This window comes from Macaca fascicularis, chromosome 16 (assembly GCF_037993035.2).
Source record: "Macaca fascicularis isolate 582-1 chromosome 16, T2T-MFA8v1.1".
Classification (NCBI taxonomy): Eukaryota; Metazoa; Chordata; class Mammalia; order Primates; family Cercopithecidae; genus Macaca; species Macaca fascicularis.
This window is the reverse complement of record NC_088390.1, coordinates 49,673,592-49,694,193: the sequence shown is the minus strand read 5'-3', so window position 1 is coordinate 49,694,193 and position 20,602 is coordinate 49,673,592. Positions and strand designations below refer to the sequence as shown.

The window sequence follows — 20,602 nt, the reverse complement described above, 5'->3', positions numbered from 1 at the left end:
ATTTTGGTCAGCTTCTTTACTGCAACCTGTTTTATCAGCAAGGTCTTTATGACCTGTGTCTCATGTTGACCTCCTATCTCATCCTCTGACTAAGAATGACTTAACCTCCTGGGAATGCAGCCCAGAAGGTCTCAGTCTTATTTCATCCAGTCCCTATTCGAGATGGAGTCGCTCTGGTTCAAACGCCTCTCAGCACCTCAGTCTCTCTCTTGCTCCTGCTCTGGCCATGTGAGGTGCCTGCTCCCCCTTCACCTTCACCATGATTGTAAGTTTCCTGAGGCCTCCCAAGAAGCTGAGCAGATGCCAGCACCATGCTTCCCGTACAACATGCAGAATCACGAGCCAATTAAACCTCTTTTCTTTACAAATTACCCAGTCTCAGGTACTTCTTTCTTTTTTTTTTGAGACGGAGTCTCGCTCTGTCGCCCAGGCTGGAGCGCAGTGGCGCAATCTCGGCTCACTGCAAGGTCCGCCTCCCGGGTTCACGCCATTCTCCTGCCTCAGCCTTCAGAGTAGCTTGGACTACAGGTGCCTGCCACTGCCCCCGGCTAATTTTTTGTATTTTTAGTAGAGATGGGGTTTCACCATGTTAGCCAGGATGGTCTGAATCTCCTGACCTCGTGATCCGCCCACCTCAGCCTCCCAATCAGGTATTTCTTTATAGCAATGTGGGAATGGATTAACAAACATTTCCTGAGTTCTGTGAGCTGTTCTAGCAAATGACTAAACTCAAGAAAGGGATCATGGGACCCTCTGACTCATAGCCTGTCAGAAACACCAGGTGACAACCTGGACTTTTGACTGGCAACCAACTGTGGGGTCGGTACTAACTTCAGATAGATCATGTCAGAATTGAATTGAATTGTAGGATACCCAGCTGGTGTCTCCAGAGAATTGGAGAATTGCTTGGCATAGGAACCCCCACTACACACACATATCTGGTGTCACAAGTGAAGTACTAAGTGCTTCCTTTCGTTGTGAAGAAGAAAAACCCTTTTTTCTAAATGCCTTGTGTCTGGTGTCATTGAAGCTACATACTGTCTTAGTCCCTTCCTGCTGTTATAACAAAATTACCTTAGACTAGGGCATTTATAAACAATGGAAATTTATTCCTCACAGTTCTGGAGCCTGGAAAATGCAAAACCAAGAAGCCAGCAGGTTTGGTGTCTGGTGAGAGCCCTTTCATGAGGGTTCCACCCCCATGAACGAATGACTCCTAAAGGCCCTACTTCTTCTTTTTTTTTTTTTAAATTTTTTTTTTTTTTTTTTTTTTGTAGAGACAGGGTCTCACTATTTTGACTAGGCTGGTCTCGAGTTTCTGGCTTCAAGCAATTCTCCCACCTCGGCTGCCCAAAGTGCTGAGATTACAGGCAAGAGGCACTTGTGCCAGTCCCATTTCTTTTTCTTTTTCTTTTTCTTTTTTGAGATGGAGTTTCACTCTTGTTGCCCAGGCTGGAGTGCAATGACGTGATCTCGGCTCACTGCAACCTCTGCCTTCCGGGTTCAAGCGATTCTACTGCCTCAGCTTCCTGAGTAGCTGGGATTACAGGCATGCTCCACCACGTCTGGCTAATTTTTTGTATTTTTAGTTGAGACGGGGTTTCTCCATGTTGGCCAGGCTGGTCTCGAACTCCCGACCAGGTGATCCGCCTGCCTCAGCCTCCCAAAGTGCTGGGATTACAGTCGTGAGCCACCGCCCCGGCCCCTAGCCCCATTTCTTTAGTACTATCCCATAGGCAATTAGATTCCAATAGATGGGGAGATAGGACATTTCTGCTGGGCTTGAACACCTACATTTTTAAAATAAAATTTAAAAACAACCATAATACCATTATCACTCCCCTACCACCCCCCAAGTTAAAAATATCTTAATATCCTCAAATATCCAAAGCCCACGTAGACTACAGAGTTATTTCCACCAATTCAAAGTCCAAAGTCCTGGGCTGGAGCATCTGATTAGTGGGCCTACAGGACTACTCTGTATCTACCAAGCAGGAGAGAGAGGAAAGGTCTAACCTCCTTGAGGCCCAAATAGCTTCTCATCAGAGGACTCCCCCTATGCTGGCAAGACAAAAAAAAAAAAGACTTTTGCCAGGTGCAGTGGCTTACATCTGTAATCCCAACACTTTGGAAGGCTGAGGCAGGAGGATTGCTTGAGTCTAGGAGTTCAAGACCAGCCTGGGCCCCATAGGGAGACCCCCGTTTCTACAAACAAGTTTAAAAATTAGCCAGGCATGGTGGTGTGCACCTATAGTCCCAGCTACTCAAGGAGACTGAGGTGGGAGAATCGCTTGAGCCTGGGAGGTCAAGGTAGCGAGCCATGATCATGTCACTGTACTCTAGCCTGGACAACCAATTGAGGCTCTTCTAAAAAAAAAAAAAAAAAAATTAAGAAACGACTTCCCATTACAAGTGGTGTCAGCAATAATGCAGAAGAGAGGGAATGGCCAGAAAAGCTTTTGGACAGGAGGTCAGATTAAACTGAGCCCTATGAGCCAGGTAGAGTATAGGTATCTAGAGATGGGTAGAGTATAGGTACCTAAAGATTTGTAAAGTGTAGGTACCCAGAGAGACTAGGGGATAGGATATTATTTATTTATTTGTTTATTTATTTTTTTGAGACAGAGTTTCACTCTTGTAGCCCAGGCTGGAGTGCCATGGTGCCATCTTGGTTCACTGCAACCTCCGCCTCCCGGGTTCAAGCGATTCTCCTGCCTCAGCCTCCCGAGTAGCTGGGATTTCAGGCATGTGCCACCACACCCGGCTCATTTTGTATTTTTAGTAGAGACAGGGTTTCACCATGTTGGCCAGGCTGGTATCCAACTCCTGACCCCAGGTGATCCACCCGTCTTGGCCTCCCAAAGTGCTGGGATTACAGGAATGAGCCACCGCACCCAGCGGCATTTTTTATTTCTAATAAAATAATAAGTGTAATAGTAACAAAATTTAGAAAATAAAGAAATGTAGGAAAAATAGTTATTAAAAGTCTCATTATCCAAAAAAGTCATTTGGCTTAATTCATATCCCCATATTTTTATTTAACGGGGCATTATAAGAATTTATCTATATCACTGTGGGTTCTTTGCAATATAATTTTTTTAAAAAACCTAAGGTCTTGCTCTGTTGCCCAAATTGGAGAGCAGAGTGCAGTGATATGGTCATAGCTCACAGCAGCCTTGAACTCCTGGGCTCAAGTGATCCTTCTGTCTCAGCCTCCCGCGTAGCTGGGACTACAGGTGCCACCGCCACAGCCTGCTAATTTTTCAATTTTTTTGTAGAGACAAAGTCTCATTTTGTTTCCCAGACTGGTCTTGAACTCCTGGCATCAAGTGGCCCTCCTGCCTTGGCCTCCTGAAGGGCTGAGATTACAGGCCTGAGCCACTGTGTCTGGCCTTGTAAACATCATTTTTAACAGATACATAATATTCCAATAAATAATGTTCTACACTTCATCTGACCAGTCCTCCATATTTTGACATTTATTCAAATTTCATTTTTTCTTTTCTTTTTTTTTTTTCAGACAGGGTCTCATTCTGTCACCCAGCTGGAGTGCAGTGGTGACATCTTGACTCACTGCAACCTCGACATCCCTGGCTCATGTGATCTTCCCACCTCAGCTTCCCGAGTAGCTGGGATTACAAGTGTGCACCACCATGCCTGGATTATTTTAAAAAATTTTTTTGTAGAGGCAGGGTTTCACCATGTTGCCTGGGCTGGTCTCAAACTCCTGGACTCTAGCAATTGCCCAGCTGGGCCTCTCAAAGTGTCATTTCAGTTTTTCTGATTTTAAATAACTGTGATGAACATTGTTTTTGCTTAAAGCTTTTTCTGGTTTTAGAGTTATTCAATTCCTATGGACTCCCAAAGCAAAATTCTGGTAAAATGTTGTATGAATATTATAAAGGGTGGGGGTATTTCTGATACTGATTTTATACCACCTTATATTGTTATTTAGTAATCGCAAGAGGTGTTTCAAATTCTCAAGGTAAAATTGATAGAAATTGGTAAATTTTAAGACCATAGGCCCTAGGGTGTATGGCATAGAGGCAGAATTTTTAACTGGGCACACAGCCATCCAGAAAAAAAAAAATACTACATTTCCCAGCAGTTAAGTGTGGCCACGTGACTAAGTTCTGGCCACCAGGATATAAACAGAAGTGTTCTTCTGGCAGCAGCTGGAAACTGTCCCCTTTGGTGTGCCTTTTGTTCCCTTTCCCCATCTTTTATTTTGCTGGCTGGAATGTGAATGCAACCATTTGGGATCATGGTAGGAAGATATGCTAGAATGAGCCGAGGTCCCTGAGGATTTTGAGGACTGGGCCACCATTCCACCTTTGTACTCCTTTTCTTGCTTTACATGGGAGAGAAATAAATTTCTGTCTTAAGCTACCGTGGGTTTGGGTTTTCTTTCACTCACAGCCTTGCCTAATTGTGACTAAATACAATGTGGTTTTAAAACTGGGAAAGGCATTGTTATACTCTTCTTCATAAGCCCAGAGTCGCTGAGAAATATTGCCATGGGAAAAAAACATTACAGGCCGGGCGCGGTGGCTCATGCCTGTAATCCCAGCACTTTGGGAGGCTGAGGTGGGCGGATCACCAGAGGTCGGGAGTTCAAGACCAGCCCGGCCAACATGGTGAAACCCCCGTCTCTACGAAAAATACAAAAATTAGCTGGGTGTGCCGGCAGGTGCCTGTAATCCCAGCTACTCAGGAGGAGGGTGAGGCAGGAGAATCACTTGAACCTGGGAGGCAGAGGCTGCAGTGAGCCAAGACTGCACCATTGCACTCCAGCCTGGCCAACAAGAGCAAAACTCCATCTCAAAAAAAAAAAAAAAAAAAGAAAAATTCAAATGTACTTTGAGATCAGGTCATGAGGAGGTTTGACTTTTTAAGTGTTCCTGATTCTAACAAAAAAGAAAACCTCAGTGTCAGCAGCAGGAAATTTCTTTTTTTTTTTTTTTTTTTTTTTTTTTGAGACGGAGTCTCGCTCTGTCGCCCAGGCTGGAGTGCAGTGGCCAGATCTCAGCTCACTGCAAGCTCCGCCTCCCGGGTTCACGCCATTCTCCTGCCTCAGCCTCCCGAGTAGCTGGGACCACAGGCGCCGCCACCTCGCCCGGCTAATTTTTTTGTGTGTGTTTTTAGTAGAGACGGGGTTTCGCCGTGTTAGCCAGGATGGTCTCGATCTCCTGACCTTGTGATCTGCCCGTCTCGGCCTCCCAAAGTGCTGGGATTACAGGCTTGAGCCACCGCGCCCGGCCAACAGCAGGAAATTTCAAGTAAAACTATGGGATTCATGACATTCAGCTTCTAATTTAGTTGCTTCAGGTAAAGGCAAAAGGGAGTTGTGGGGTAGAGGGGAGAAAACCGGTTTGTCTTGTTTCCAAGGATTACTGCCCCTACTTCAAGAGCTATTAAAAGGTACTCTTGAGAGAACTGTAACCAAAAATAAAGTGGCACTGGCCACTCTCTGGGAACACATTTAACTCTGCTCGTAGAAGCATAACCTGTTTTAATTTGCTAAAGCCCAAGCCAGGCCCTGTTTTCATCTGAATTAGGAAAAAGCAACTGCTGAGAAAATATTTAAAAATTAATACACCAATGTAAAAAAGTAAAGAAAAAAAAAAAAACCCAAAACCCTAAATTAAAAGAAGTTGTGTTAGAATGTACTTGGTTAAAGCCAGATGCAGTGGCTCACACCTGTAATCCCAGCCCTTTGGGAGGCCAACATGGAGGATCGCTTGAGCTCAGGAGTTCAAGACCAGCCTGGGCAACATAGGGACACCCTTTATTTATTTATTTTAAAGAATGTACTTAGTTAAAGTAAATTAAATCTGGTGAAGACACACATGCTTTGGGGCTCAGATCCATGATATGTTAGGATTGGGAATTTGTTTTTTTGTTTCTCAAAAGTGGTCACTGACTGGGTGCAATGACTCAGACATGTAACCTCAGCACTTTGGGAGGCGGAGGTGGGAGGATCATTTGAGCCCAGGAGTTCTAGACCAGCCTGGGCAATATAGCGAGCCCCTATCTCTACAAATAAAAATAAAAATAAAAAAAATAGCCGGGCATGGTGGTGCATGCCTGTAGTTCCAGTTACTTAAGAGTGTGGGGTGGGAGAATCACTTGAGCCCAGGAAGCTGAGGCTGCAGTGAGCTATGATCATGCCACTGCACTGCAACCTGGGTGACAGAGTGAGACCCCTGTGACAAAACAAAACAAAACAAAACAAAAATGTGGTCACTTCAGGGGGCAGTGAAATAAGTGCAATATTTTGCTGTGATGTTTACAAACAAACTTGGTATTTCATTTTTTCTGCCATTAGAATTTGTCAGCCAAGCTGGGCACGGTGGCTCATGCCTATAATCCCAGCACTTTGGGAAGCCAAGGTGGGAGGATTGCTTGAGCCAAGGAGTTATAGACAAGCCTGGGCAACACGGTGAAACCCTGTCTCTACAAAAAATACAAAAATTAACCAAGTACGGCGGTGCATGCCTGTAGTCCTAACTACTTGGGAGGCTGAGGTGGGAGGACCGCCTGAGCTGTGATGGCACCACTGCACTCCACCCTGAGTGACAGTGAGACCCTGCCTCAAAAGAAAAAAAAGAAATTTGTCAGCTGAGAACATTAAGGCTAGACTCAAAAGCAAGAGCTGTATCCGATTGACTGCCTCTGGAATTAAATAGTATCATCAATGATATACCTTGGTCTGATGTCCTCTGGCATACAGAGCTCGCCCTGGACTAGATTGCCCCTGTCAATGTCCCTCTTCCAACCTACATGTGATGCGTCCTGGACAGTTTCTGTAAGATTTCTTCTTTTCCCCAAACTGACCCCAGATTGAAGCTTCAGGAGCTTGCTCTCAACCAAGCTGAAAAGGGGCCATTCAATTTGTGACTCCATATGGCAAGATGTTCATCCAAGCCAGCTTCCTTCTGCCAGCCTGCATACCTTCAGACTCGTCCAGACAATCAGCTGCTGTTCACCTGGGGACAGCAAACAAAGTTGGATGTTGTCTTTGGCAAAGTGTAAGAAAGGCAGCAAATATATTTCAAAATAAATCTTACACTGCATCCCAAAGCCAATACGATTAAAAAGGAACATGTAACCATGTTTGCCATTCTTGTTTTTTTTTTTTTTGAGACAGGGTCTCACTCTGTCACCCAGGGTGGAGTACAGTGGCGCAATCTCGCCTCACTTCAACCTCTGCCTCCTGAGCTCAAGGGATCCTCCCACCTTAGCCCTCTAGTAGCTGGGAATACAGGCATAAGCCACCATGCCTGTATTTTAAATTTTTTTGTGTTTTTTGTAGAAATGGGGTTTCACCATGTTGTCCAGGCTGGTCTCAAACTCCTGAGCTCAAGCAATCCACTGGCCTCAGCCTCCCAAAGTGCTAGGATTACAGATGTGAGTCATTGTGCAGTGCCCGGACAGTCATTCTTTTTTTTTGGGGGGGGGGACACGGTCTTGCTCTGTCATTCAGGCTAGAGTGCAGTGGCACAATCACAGCTCATTGCAGCCTCGACCTCCTGGACTCAAGTGATCCTCCAACCTCCCAAGTAGCTGAGATCACAGGTGAGCACCACCACACCCAGTCAATTTTTAAATTTTTGGTAGAGACAGGGTCTCTCTATGTTGTCCAGGCTGGGGCCATTCTGTTACTATAATAAATAGTTAACCTTCAGTGGGTCATATGATCCCTTCACTTATGGGCAGCAGGATGTTTCTGATGTTACATCTTTTTCTTTTTTTTTTTTTTTTTGAGACGGAGTCTTGCTCTGTCACCCAGGCTGGAGTGCAGTGGCCGGATCTCAGCTCACTGCAAGCTCCACCTCCCGGGTTTACGCCATTCTCCTGCCTCAACCTCCCGAGTAGCTGGGACTACAGGCGCCCGCCACCTCGCCCGGCTATTTTTTTGTATTTTTTAGTAGAGACGGGGTTTCACCGTGTTAGCCGGGATCGTCTCTCGATCTCCTGACCTCGTGATCCGCCCGTCTCGGCCTCCCAAAGTGCTGGGATTACAGGCTTGAGCCACCGCGCCCGGCCACATCTTTTTCAAAATAGACATTTCACCTCCAGGGTACTGGGGTTGGCTGTAGCATTTGGCAATGAAATCTACACTTTCTCAGGGAAAGAAGCCCCGAATTTAACTTTAATCAGTGACGGTTGTTTCTGAGATGGATTTAACGCCGTGTTCCACCAGGGTCACAGCTCATTCTTACCTTGTGCTTTTTCTCTAAAAGCCACCTGGCTCCTGCCACGGCCCCTTGAAGGTTGCCTTTGTTCCTTGTTCATTTTCCCTTTAAGAGTTGTGAGTGTTTCGGTTGGTGAAGTTCCAAGTGCCCTCTGGACTAATTGGCGCAATGTGAGGATTTTCCAATTTGGAAGAGAAAGAGCCTATTCTCCAGGGAGGGCTCTTCAGCGTAATTGCTCTCTGAGAGGTTCTTGCCACTCCCTTTGGCAACCTTCAGAGACAAATCCGTCTTACTGTTAGGAGGAGCTAGAAACCCACAGATGGGAAAAGAGGAGCTCGGGCAGACTTGCCAAGACCTTTGAAACCAGTGACCTTTGGAAATGGAGGAAGTAGGGGAAAGGCCATTGCAGGCAAAGTCTGTTGCGCTTCCCTTCCCAAGATAAGCACTACAGCTCTGGCTATAATGGCCATTTTCATCATTGTCCTTTTACTAAAGAGCATTAACAAATGGTTACTGGCCAAGGAAGCCCCTTGCAGGGAAAGAATGGCACTTACTCAGAAGAAACACTTTAACAAACCACCTGGGCTGGAGGGAGGCACCCAAAGGTGTGCTGGGTAAGAAAAGATGGTGGTTAACTGGAGCAGGGGTCCAAGAAAAACCGCAGAGAAGAGCAAGACATGGAGAAGAGAGAAGCCCCTCTGGGTCACCACCCCTACCATGGCAGGGAATGTGTGGGGAGAAAAGCCAGGTGGTGGTGGTGGTGGTGGGGTGACAAGAAATGGGTGGTAGGCTAAAAAGAAGTATGGAAGAATAAAAATGAAATTGTTTTCAGTAGATCCCCTTCCCCAGCTCTGCCTTGAAACTTTCAGTAAATTTCACATCATTCACTATTGTGAGTGTAGGTGAGCAACCTCTTTCTGGGGAAACTGAGGGGGCGCTGTGGTCTGTTGATGTTGGGCGGAAAGCAAGAGAGGACGGGGCGGGACACAGACGGGGTTGTAGCACTTTTGTTTCCCTGTGTGTTCACTTAACAATCCTGGAAAATGGCAGAAAGGAGCAGGCAGCCACAGCTGGATCTGGGTGGAGAAGAGGAGGCTGGAGGCCAAGTTGAGAAGCAGTCCTCACCATGAGTTGCCAGGCTCGGTGTGAATTTAGCGCTGCCTGGTTCCAAAGCTCATGCGGGAATTACATGGACCTGCAAGTCCCTCCTCCTGCCCTTGAACAGGACTTCAGAACTGTTGGGGTTAGGGTTAGTGCCAAGAGCTGCTGGTTCCTGTTTCTGGTAGGAGAACAGCATGCGGCATGAATGCAAGGGTTTTGGAGACTCCCTGGGCTTGAGTCCTAGCTCTGCCATTTACTAGGTGCGTGACCTTGGACACATTATGCAGATTCCCTGTACCTTAATCTTATCTGCAAAAGCAAGGCAATAGTAGTACCCTCTCTATAGGGTTACTAGGGGAAGCAAATGAAATTATATACATAAGAGTCTTAGCACAGGGCAATAAACGTTCATTGTTGTTATTATTTGCTAATGACAACACAGAACAGTGCCATGAACGGCCCCAAAGCTCAGCACTGCTATCCATCTTTTTAATTTTTCTTTCAAGGTAGGGTTTTGCTCTGTTGCACAGTCTGGAGCGTAGTGTTGCAAACATAGCTCACTGCAGTTTCAACTTCCTGGACTCAAGTGATCCTCCCCTCTCAACTTCCCAAGTAGCTGAGAACACAGGCACATGCCACCACGCCTGGCTAATTTTTTATTTATTTTATTTATTTAGTTTGGAGACTGAGTCTCACCATGTTGCCCAGGCCGGTCTCGAAATCCCAGGCTCAAGCAATTTTCCCACCTCTGCCTCCCAGTGTTGGGATTACAGGGGTGAGCCACTGCACCCAGCCTATCCATCTTTTTGATCCACAGAAAGAGTTTAGGTCCTAGAGTCAAATAGACCCAGCTCCAATCCCAGCTCTACCCCTTCCTGGCTGGATCACTGCAGGAAAATTATTTAACTTTTCTGTTAAAGAGGTGAATAACACTTTGCTAGTGGGATTGTTGGGAGGGTGAACTAATACAAAAAGTGCCTGGCAAAGTCCTGTCCATCTGATTTAATCACAAGATGATCTGGTGACTCCCCTGCCCTAGTCTGCTTTACTATACACATATTCTCAATAGCTTTCAGACCTCCTAGGAACATCCATTTTTTTTTCTACATTCGGTTAAGTTTGGCCGGAATTAAACAAACTCTGGGATTTGTTGCTTCTCTGTTATCTGGGAAGCCAGTTGGCCTCACCTCAGCGTGTTGCTATGCAGGTTGGCTGAACCCTGACTGCAGCTGCAGTGTCAGGGCAGCAACAGGAGTTGCTTTGCGAACTTCTGGGAAGCTTTTATTAGCTAACATGGACTAAACGAAGTCAAGCTCATTTACCATGAACCATATGTTTCCCCCTTTCCTCCAGCTTTGAACAGGTCTCCATTTTAGCAACTCCTCCCTCCTTCGGAGACCTTCATAAAGGCTTTTGCCATTGAATGCCACCATTTGTAATGTTGACTTCTCCCAGGATGCCAAGCCCCATCATAGACCCTCCGGAAAACCCTGATCACCTTCACACTCCTTTCTCATCAATATGGCAGATATTGCAACAGTGGCCAGGAGGAGATGCAATGAAAGATATTGCAGATGAGGATTCCTGCAAACTCCACTACCACAGAAAGGTCTAGGGAAGTGGGGAATATAATAGGCGCTGCTGCTGCGGTGGGAATAGGAACAGTTGTCCTTATTGAGTGCTTGCTAAATGCCAGGCACCTGCTCTAAGTGTTTTATAGCTGTTTGTTCACTTAATCATATACCTCTGAGCTGGGACTGTTATTCCACCCATTTTACAGATGGAAAACTTGAAGCAAAGAAGGTTTAAATAACTTTCCCAACATGACACAGTTACAAAGTGGCACTCATGAGATTTGAACCACGCAGTCTGTGGCTAGAGCCCATGCTCTCTCTCTTTTCCTTCTTTCCTTCCTTCCTTCCTTCCTTCATTCTTTCCTTTTTTCCTTTTCTTCTTCTTCTTTTCTTTTCTTTTCTTTCTTTCTTTCTTTCTTTCTTTCTTTCTTTCTTTCTTTCTTTCTTTCTTTCTTTCTTTCTTTCCTTCCTTCCTTCCTTCCTTCCTTCCTTCCTTCCTTCCTTCCTTCCTTCCTTCCCTTTCTTTTTATTGATAGGGTCTCACTCTGTCACTTAGGGTGGAGTGTGCAATGACACAATCATGCTTACTGCAGCCTCAACCTCCTGGACTCAAGGGATCCTCCCACTGTAACCTCCTGAGTAGATGGGACTATAAGCCCATGCCACCTGGCTTTTTTTTGTAGAGATAAAGTTTCATTATGTTGCCCAGGCTTGTCTCAAACTCCGGGTTCAAGCCATCTGCCCACCCTGTCTTCCCAAAGTGCTGGGATTACAGGTGTGAGCCATGCCTGGCCTAGAGTTCATGCTCTTAACCATGATAGTATAAGCACAAAATGAAAACACATGTGACATTACCTTAAGAAATCTAAAATGTCTTGAAAATATAGAGTATATGTTCTATTGACAGTGGATAGTGGCTTGATACTTTTTAAATCACTGCAATTTTTTTAAGAACCATTTGACCCATTGCCTCTGAAAAATCTCTCCCTATGGATGTCTCAAAGGCATCACAAACTCAATACTGCTAAAAAAATAAAAGCTTAACTATTTTTTCCTACCATGCCCTCCAATCTGTTCCTTTTCATCTGCAGTGTAACAAATGACTCTACTCAGGGGCCCAAGTCACACACCTGGGAATCTCCTTGGATGCATCCTCTCCTCACCCCTGCATTCGACCAATTGCCAAGTCCCATTGATTTTACCCCGTTAGTCTCTAAGTTTGTCTGTCCCCTTCCCTGGGTTCCTTCCTTGGTTGTGTGTGCCCTCAGATCTCCCCTGGATCCCTCTGACACACTCAGAGCTCATGACTTCACCTCCAGCCTCCCCTCCCAGCCATGCTCCACACTGAAGCTACAGGATCTTTCTGAAATGAACCCGTTCACATTGCCCTCCTTAAAATCCATATGTAGCTCCTAGAACGTTCAGGATCACATCTAAACCCTTTCCTTGGCTGACAAAGGTCTTTCTCACCTGCACCTGCCACCTCCAGGCTCCATTTCTGCTGACTTCTGAAGGCACAGCACTTGGGGACCACAGTATTTTTAGGGATCTATGAACATGTTTTAATTTCTTTAAAATTAGAAAGAAAAACAATGAACTTTTAAATCGCAGAAGGTGTTTTAATATATAATAGTAATTTATGTGTTTGTACCAACACAGCCATAAAATATGTATTTTAATGTGTTTGTTTAAGGGAGGGAGGGGCCATGAAAGTGAAATGCCTAGGACCCTCAAAAGCTATAATGTAGCCCCATTGGTTACATTTCCAAAGTCCCCACTCTCCTGGCTAACTCTTCCTCATCAGTCCAGCTCTTAGTTCATAAATCTTGCCCTGCAGGAAGTCTTTTTTCTTTTTTTGAGATAGGGTCTCTGTCGCCCAGGCTGGAGTGCAGTGACGCAATCATGGCTCATTGCAGCCTTGACCTCCAAGGCCCAAGCAATCCTCTCACCTCAGCCTCCCAAGTAGCTGGAACCATAGGCGTGCACCACCATACTTGGCTAATTTTTAAATTTTGTAGAGACAGGATCTCACTGTGCTGCCCAGGCTAGTCTTGAACTTCTGGACTCAAGCAGTCCTCCTGCCTCGGCCTTCCAAAATGCTGAAATTACAGGCATGAGCCACTGCACTTGGGCCCAGAAGTCTTTTCTAACCCTAAAACTAAACTAAGTATGGTTCTGACTGCTCCAGGGCACCCTGCTGTTGTCTATACCACAGCACAGCCAGCCAAGTATGGCATTTGTCCTGTTTTCTAGAAACTCCTTGATAGCAGGTTTATGTCTGGTTCGTCGATGTGGCCCCGGCATCTGGCATGTAGTAAGCACTCAACAAATAACTATTGAATGAATACAGTTCTGTTTACACAGAAGTTTAAAATAGGTAACAACCTTCAGGAGGGCACCTGTTTTGAAACCCTTGAAATGCATGCATTCTTTTCAATTTCACTCCTAAGCAGAGGCCACATAGCAAACAGAGGCAGACAGCCTAGGTTGGAATCTCATCTCTGCCAATTACACCTGCATGACCTTGAGCAAATTACTCAATGTCCTCATGCCTCAATTTCTTCATCTGTAATGTGGGGATAATAACAGTTCCTAAACTCATAGGATACTAGGGAAATTAAGTTAATATTTGGAAAGCAGTTGTAACAGTCAATGCCTGTATTAGTCTGTTTTCACACTGCCAACAAAGACATACTCGAGACTGGGGATTTTACAAAGAAAAAGAGGTTCGATGAACTCACAGCGCCACGTGGTTGGGGAGACCCCACGATCATGGTGGAAGGAGAAAGCCACGTCCCACATGGCCGCAGGCAAGAGATAATTGAGACCCAAGCGAAAGGGGAAACCTCTTATAAAAACATCAGATGTTGTGAGACTTATTCACTACCACGAGAACACTATGGGGGACCGCCCCCACGATTCAATTATCTCCCACCGGCTTTCTTTCCCAACACTTAGGAATTACGAGAACTACAATTCAAGATAAGATTTGGGTGGGGACACAGTCAAACCATATAAATGCCTAATATATAGTAACCTGTCTTAAGGAAATATTGAATGAAGGATGCAGATGCTGCTTTTGTTTTGTGGCAGAGTTATAGCTCCAAATGTCACAATGCATATTTTCTCTGTCACTCAGGCTGGAGTTTTGTAGCTAGATCATGGCTTAGTCCTGTATCAACCTCCTGGGCTCAGGTGATCCTCCCACCTCAGCCTCCCAAGTAGCTGGGACTACAGGTGCACACCACCATGCCTGGCTAATTTTTGTTGCCTAAGCTGGTCTCGACCTCCTGGGCTCAAGCAATCCATCTGCTTTGGCCTCCCAAAGTGTTGGGATTACAGGCATGAGCCACCGTGCCCAACTCACAATGAGTATTTTTGATGTATTCCTCTCCTTCTCTTGTTCATTCACTGTACCCTAAGGTTTGGTTTGCTTTCCTCCCTCCTTACAGCTCTGTAAAAGCAGTTGCTGGACTGAGACACAGGAAGGGTCTGGCGCCTTCTCCCTCACAACTCCAAGATGAGATGCACCTGGGCTTGGTGTGGGATAGGGGAGGGGAGGGACAACAGAGGAAGAGGAAAATGAGGAGGAAACCGGAGCCCTCAAGATGGACTCTAGAGAGAGGCACCTTCCATTTGGAGGATGGGGTAGGGAGTCAAGGCAGCCAGCTTCTCATTGTCCCATTGTCTGTAAACAGCTTCCTTGTAACTATCCTGGGGCCACAACACTTGTAAGGTCCCCTAGACAGGATGTGTTAGGACTTAGCCTGAGGGGAGCTCTCCCTCCTCATAAGGTGAACCAGGGTGTAATCATGTGGGAATTTCTCTTTGAGTCATAACAGCACTGGACATAGCACCACCATCATAATTACAGGGATGTTGTTAAAGTGTTATCCATTACAGTAAAAAAGGAAAACAAGTTAATGTCTAATAATATGGGATCAGTTAAGTAAATAAGGGTCCTTCCTCCCTCCCTCTCTCCCTCCTTTCTTTTTTGTTTTTGTTTGTTTGTTTGTTTGTTTTTTGGGGGGCGGAGTCTCGCTCTGTCACCCAGGCTGGAGTGCAGTGGCACGATCTCGGCTCACTGCAAGCTCTGCCTCCCAGGTTCACACCATTCTCCCGCCTTAGCCTCCCGAGTAGCTGGGACTACAGGCACCCGCCACCACGCCCGGCTAATTTTTTGTATTTTTAGTAGAGACGGGGTTTCACCGTGTTAGCCAGGGAGGTCTTGATCTCCTGACCTCATGATCCGCCAGCCTCAGCTTCCCAAAGTGCTGAGATTACAGGCGTGAGCCACTGCGCCCGACCCCTCCTTCCTGTCTTGTCTTGTCTTTTCTTTCTTTTTCTTTTCTTTCTCTTTCTTCTTTCTTTTTTTTCTTTTTTTTTTTGAGACAGGGTCTCTCTCTGTCTGCCAGGTTGGAGTGCAGTGGTGTGATCTTGGCTCATTGCAACCTCTGCCTCTCAGGCTCAGGTGATCCTCCCACCTCAGCCTCCCCAGTAGCTGAGAATACAGGTGCCCATCACCACACCCAGCTAATTATTTTATTTTATTTTGTTTTATTTTATTTTGTTTTTATTTTTGGTAGAGATGGGATTTCACCATGTTGCCCAGGCTGCTAATCTGTATTCTTTCCCTCCCTCCCTTTCTTCCTTCCTTCCCTCCTTCCTTCCTTCCTTCCTTCCTTCCTTCCTTCCTTCCTTCTTTCTTTTTCCTTCAAACTAGATCAGGATGTAAATCTGTATTCTTTCAATGCAATGAACTAAACTATGAGTCTAGCCATTTGTTTGAGTTCTGTGAGTCATTCAAATGAGTCTTTGAAACAGAGGGTGGTCGTAGGGCCCTATGACACCTTGTTTCTTAGTTTTGGAAACTCTCTTGATATCTCTGTCTTTTTTTGTCTCCATCCCCATCCCACTATCACCCCTCCCCCTACTATGAAAGAACAGGTACCTGGACAAGCTCTGTTAGGAGAGAAAAGTATAGATGTATAGATGAGCTAAGCTGTTCTGCACAACAGAAGTGCCAGGAATCTGATCTTTCTTTCTGATAGGTCAGAAAGACTCTATTTTCAGGGTCCTGACACGTGTAGCAAAGTGGAGAAGGACCTGGTTAGAGGTGGAAGGGAGAAGACCAAGATGGCAGCAGGGCAAGACCTTGGACACAGAAGTCCATAAGAAATCTCCACTGCTGACAGCAATGGTCAGCGCTGAACCTTATGTCATCTCCTACTTTGTGCTTGGTTAGGGGTCACCTTCTTGATCCCGAACTCCAGTAAAGAAGAATCTGTTATCCACTGAGTGCTTGGTGACCTTTGGGACAAAAGGAGGAGATAGATGGAGTAGAGGGTGCAGGGACAAAGCAGAGAAGAGAGCAGACAGCAACTTTAGGAAATGGAGGTGGAATCTGGCTGAATCAGGGATTGGAAAATTACCAGGAGAAGGCTTGATGTCCCTTAGCACGTGGCATGAGACCAAGATATTTTATCTGGCTGTCAAAGAACAGGCAACCACAGAAAGTTGAAGGACTTGGGAGCATGTATATCCCTGCATTGAGATTCATTAAAAAGGCCCTGGAGGAATATATCTGAAGGCTAATAGTGGCTATCTCTAAATGTGGGGTAACATGATTTTATGTTTTTATTTAATCTATGGAGTCTAATCTTTTCTACCATGACAACGTAATGCTCTTGCAGTAAAGAAAAATAACTGTTGGCCAGGGGCGATGCCTCATGCCTGTAATCTCAGCAATTTGGGAGGCCAAGACGGGAGGATCATTTGAGTCAGGAATTCAAGACTAGCCTGGGCAGCATAGTAAGACCTGGTCTCTACACAAAATTTTAAAAGGTAGCCAGGTAGGGTGATGCATGCCTGTGGTCCCAGCTATTTAGGAGGCTGAAGTGGTAGAATCACTTGAGCCCAAGAGATTGAGGCTGCAGTGAGCCGTGTTCATGCCACTGCACTCCAGCCCAGGCAACAGAGTGAGACCCTGTCTCAAAAAAAAAAAAAAAAAAAAAAGAAGAAGAAGAAAAAGAAAAATATCTGTTAAAGGTAAAAGTGATATTCTTGGCCATGTGGCTCATGACTGTAATCCTGGCACTTTGAAAGGCTGAGGCAAGTGAATCACTTGAGCCCAGGAGTTCAAGACAAGCCTAGGCAGCATGGTGAAATGCTTCACTACAAAAAACACAAAATTAGCCAGGCATGGTTGTGGGCACCTGTCGTCCCACCTATTAGGGAGGCTGAGGTGGGATGATTGCTTGAGCCTAGGAGGCAGAGGCTGCAGTGACCTGTGATGGCACCACTGCACTCCAACCTGGGCGACAAAGAGAAACCCTGTCTCAAAGTTAAGGGAAAAAAAAAAATTGTAAAAAAGTGATATTCTGGCCGGTGACGGTGGCTTACACCTGTGATCCCAGCACTTTGGGAGGCCAAGGCGGACGGATCACCTGAGGTCAGGAGTTCAAGAACAGCCTGGCCAACATAATGTAACCCTGTCTCTACTAAAAATACAAAAATTACCTGGGTGTGGTGGCGGGTTCCTGTCATCCGGGCTACTTGGGAGGCTGAGGCAGGAGAATCATTTGAACCCGGGAGGTGGAGGTTGCAGTGAGCCAAGATCGTGGCATTGCACTCCAGCCTGGGTGACAGTGTAAGACTCCATCTCAAAAAAGTAAAAAAAGTGATATTCTTAGCTAGAAAATTCAAAATACAGATTCAGTAGTACCCCCTTATGCACGGTTTCAGTTACCTGCAGTCAACTGTAGTCCAAAAATATTAAATTGAAAATTCCAGAAATAATTCATGTTTTCAATTGCTTGCCATTCTGAGTGAGGTGATGAAATCTCACACCATCTTGCTTCACCCCTCCCGGCATGTGAATTCCTCCGTCTGTTTAGTGTATCTGAACTGTAGATGCTACTTGCTCATTAGTCTCTTAGTAGCTGTTGGTTATCAGACCAATCCATGGTATTGCAGTGCTTGTGTTCAAGAAACCCTTATTTGACTCAATTGTTCTATTTATTATTCGTTATTGTTGTTAATCGCTTACTTTGTAAGCGCCTATTTTGTAAATTAAACTTGATCATAAATATGTAGGTAGGAAAAAACATAGTATATAAAAGGTTTGGGCGTCGATCAGCGAGGCAGCAGCAAGCTGAGGCGTCGCCGCAGCTTGGACGGTTCTTCTGCCTCTGCTGCTCCTTGGACATCGTCCCGCGCCTGTCGGATTATATCTGTCCAAGATGCACGTCTGATTTTATCGAGGAGCTTCCTGAAGAGACCAGGAGCACAGAAAACGATTCTACTCCTGCCACCGTCCCCACGGACCAGAGCCGACCGCCGTTGGAGAACGTGGACCCGCACCTGTTCACGCTGCCGCAGGGCTACGGACAGTTTGCTTTCGGCATCTTTGTCATCTTTGATGACAGCTTCGAGATCCCCACGTGCCCTCCTGGGGCAGCAAGGACTCTGAGAGACCGTGGGAGAGAGTCCTGGCCCCGTACCGAGCCCGGCATCCCCGTCTCCCCCTCCCCACGCGGCGGGCCACTGCCCGGCACAAAGGCCTCCCCACGCTAGAAGGGATCATCCAGCAGCTCGTCAACGGCATCATCACGTCCGCCACCATCCCCAGCCTGGGTCCTTGGGGAGTCCTGCACTCAAACCCTATGGAATACGCCTGAGGGGCGAATACGCCTGAGGGGCCGTCGCACAGCTCCTCGGCTTGAAAACACCGGCCCCCCACCGGCAGATGAAGAGAAAATCCAGTCCCTCCCCACCGACCCCGTCACCGAGCAGCACGTAGGCTCCCGGGTCGAGTGCCCCGTGTGCAAGGACGATGACGCGCTGGGCGAGCAGCTGCCCTGCAACCACCTGTTCCACGATGGCTGCATCGTGCACCTGCTGGAGCAGTACGACAGCTGCCCCGCCTGCCGAAAAAGCCTCCCGGGACACAACACGGCCACGAACCCACCCCCCCGGGCCTGACTGGGATGAACTTCTCCTCCTCGTTGTCCTCCTCCTCCTCCAGCTCGCCCTGCAACGAGAACGCCACAAGTAACTCCTGAGCGCGCGTTGGCCGGGACCCACCCGTGCCCGCTGCGCCTGAGGCTGCGGGGAGACCGCGGGGCCTCAGCCAGCGCCACACGGCGCTCACAGACTGGGTGCCCCAGCGGCGCCACTCTTGACTGGTCAGCGCTACAGGCCCCCGCCTGTTCCAGGGCAGGATCCTGGCCAGGCCCACCGGCTCCCTGGCTCGGGAAGGCGTGGGCCACATCGTCCCTTCTGGGACGTCCTCATCCTCCCCGTCCTCTGTCTAACCTCACCCTCTAAACGTTCAGCGGTGGAAAGATTTTTATAATTTTAAATTATTACTGCTTTGAAATAAATGGAAGTTTTAGCTCACATGACGGCCATGCATGATCTGTGACAAGACGGGTCACAGCTGCTCCACCAGCGCTGTGAGCACCGCCAGGACAGGCCGCGTAGGCCCCCAGCCTCCCCCTCGGCTACCTCCACGACCCGGAGTTCGGGGGCTCGGGACCATGAGAATTATCAGCAAAATTCAAGAACAAAACTGCTCCAACTGACTTTTTTTTTTTTTTTTTTTTTTTTTTTTTTTTGAGACTAAGTCTAGCTTTGTCGCCCAGACTGGAGCGCAGTGGCACAATCTCGGCTCACTGCAACCTCCGCCTCCTAGGTTCAAGCGATTCTTCTGCCTCAGCCTCCTGAGTAGCTGGGATTACAGGCACCCGCCACCATACCCGGCTATTTTTTTCTATCTTTAGTAGAGACGGGGTTTCACCATGTTGTCCAGGCTGGTCTCAAACTCCTGATCTTGCGATCCGTCCTCCTCGACCTCCCAAAGTGTTGGGATTACGGGTGTGAGCCACTGTACCCGGCCACCAACAGACATTTTTTAAAGAAAAAATATGTGTATCTTGAAAGCTATTTAAAATACACTATTTACAAAGAGAGAGAGAGAAAAAAAGATTTGGTACTGTGATTTTAGGCATCCACTGGGGGTCTTGGAACATGTCCCCCAGGGGTAAGGGGGAACTACTGGATTTACTGTATTTATGAAGTCTGTATTGTGGTCAGCACTGGGATTGGCTCTGGATGAACACAAGGAATAAGGCCTCTGCACTCAAAGAAAATGCAACAAATGGAGAGAAACCTCCAATAAACCAGTAAGTGTGTCCTGACCAACTGGGATGCATGCAAAGAAAGAAATGATGTGGGTGCTGTGGCTGTGAATAATAGGAGGAAGCTGTATGTGATAGAACCTATTTCAGAGGATGCTTAATAAAGGCTTCCCTGTGGAGGTGATGTTTAGGCTTAGACCTGAAGGAGAAAAAGGAGCCTGCAGCCAGAGTGTGTAGAAGAGAGTTCCAGACACAGGGAATGCCTATGGGTTGGATGGATCTAAGACAAGCTAGAAATTGACTTCTGGAAGGGAATGTTTGGGGAGTGCAGGTCAGATTGTGGAAAGCGGCTGGGGGTAGCTTACGCAGAGCCTCAGATGTCTTGATAAAGAGTATAGCCTTTATTCCAAATGCATGGGGAATTGTGGAAATTCATCATTGTTTGCATTTTAAAAAGAGCTATCTGGCTGTGGCATGGATACTAAACTAGAGGAGAGCAAGTGAGGAGGCTCTTCAAAGAGAAGAAGCTGGGGTGGTACCAGTGAGGATGGAAAGGGGTGAGGGGATTTAGGCCATTTTGAAGGAAAAC

At 46.7% G+C, this 20,602-nt stretch overlaps 1 pseudogene; it reads left to right on the top strand.

Annotated features, from left to right (window-relative positions):
• Nucleotides 1-9,324: 9,324 nt before the first annotated feature.
• On the top strand, nucleotides 9,325-19,453 carry LOC102118397 (E3 ubiquitin-protein ligase RNF126-like; annotated as a pseudogene).
• Nucleotides 19,454-20,602: the final 1,149 nt, after the last annotated feature.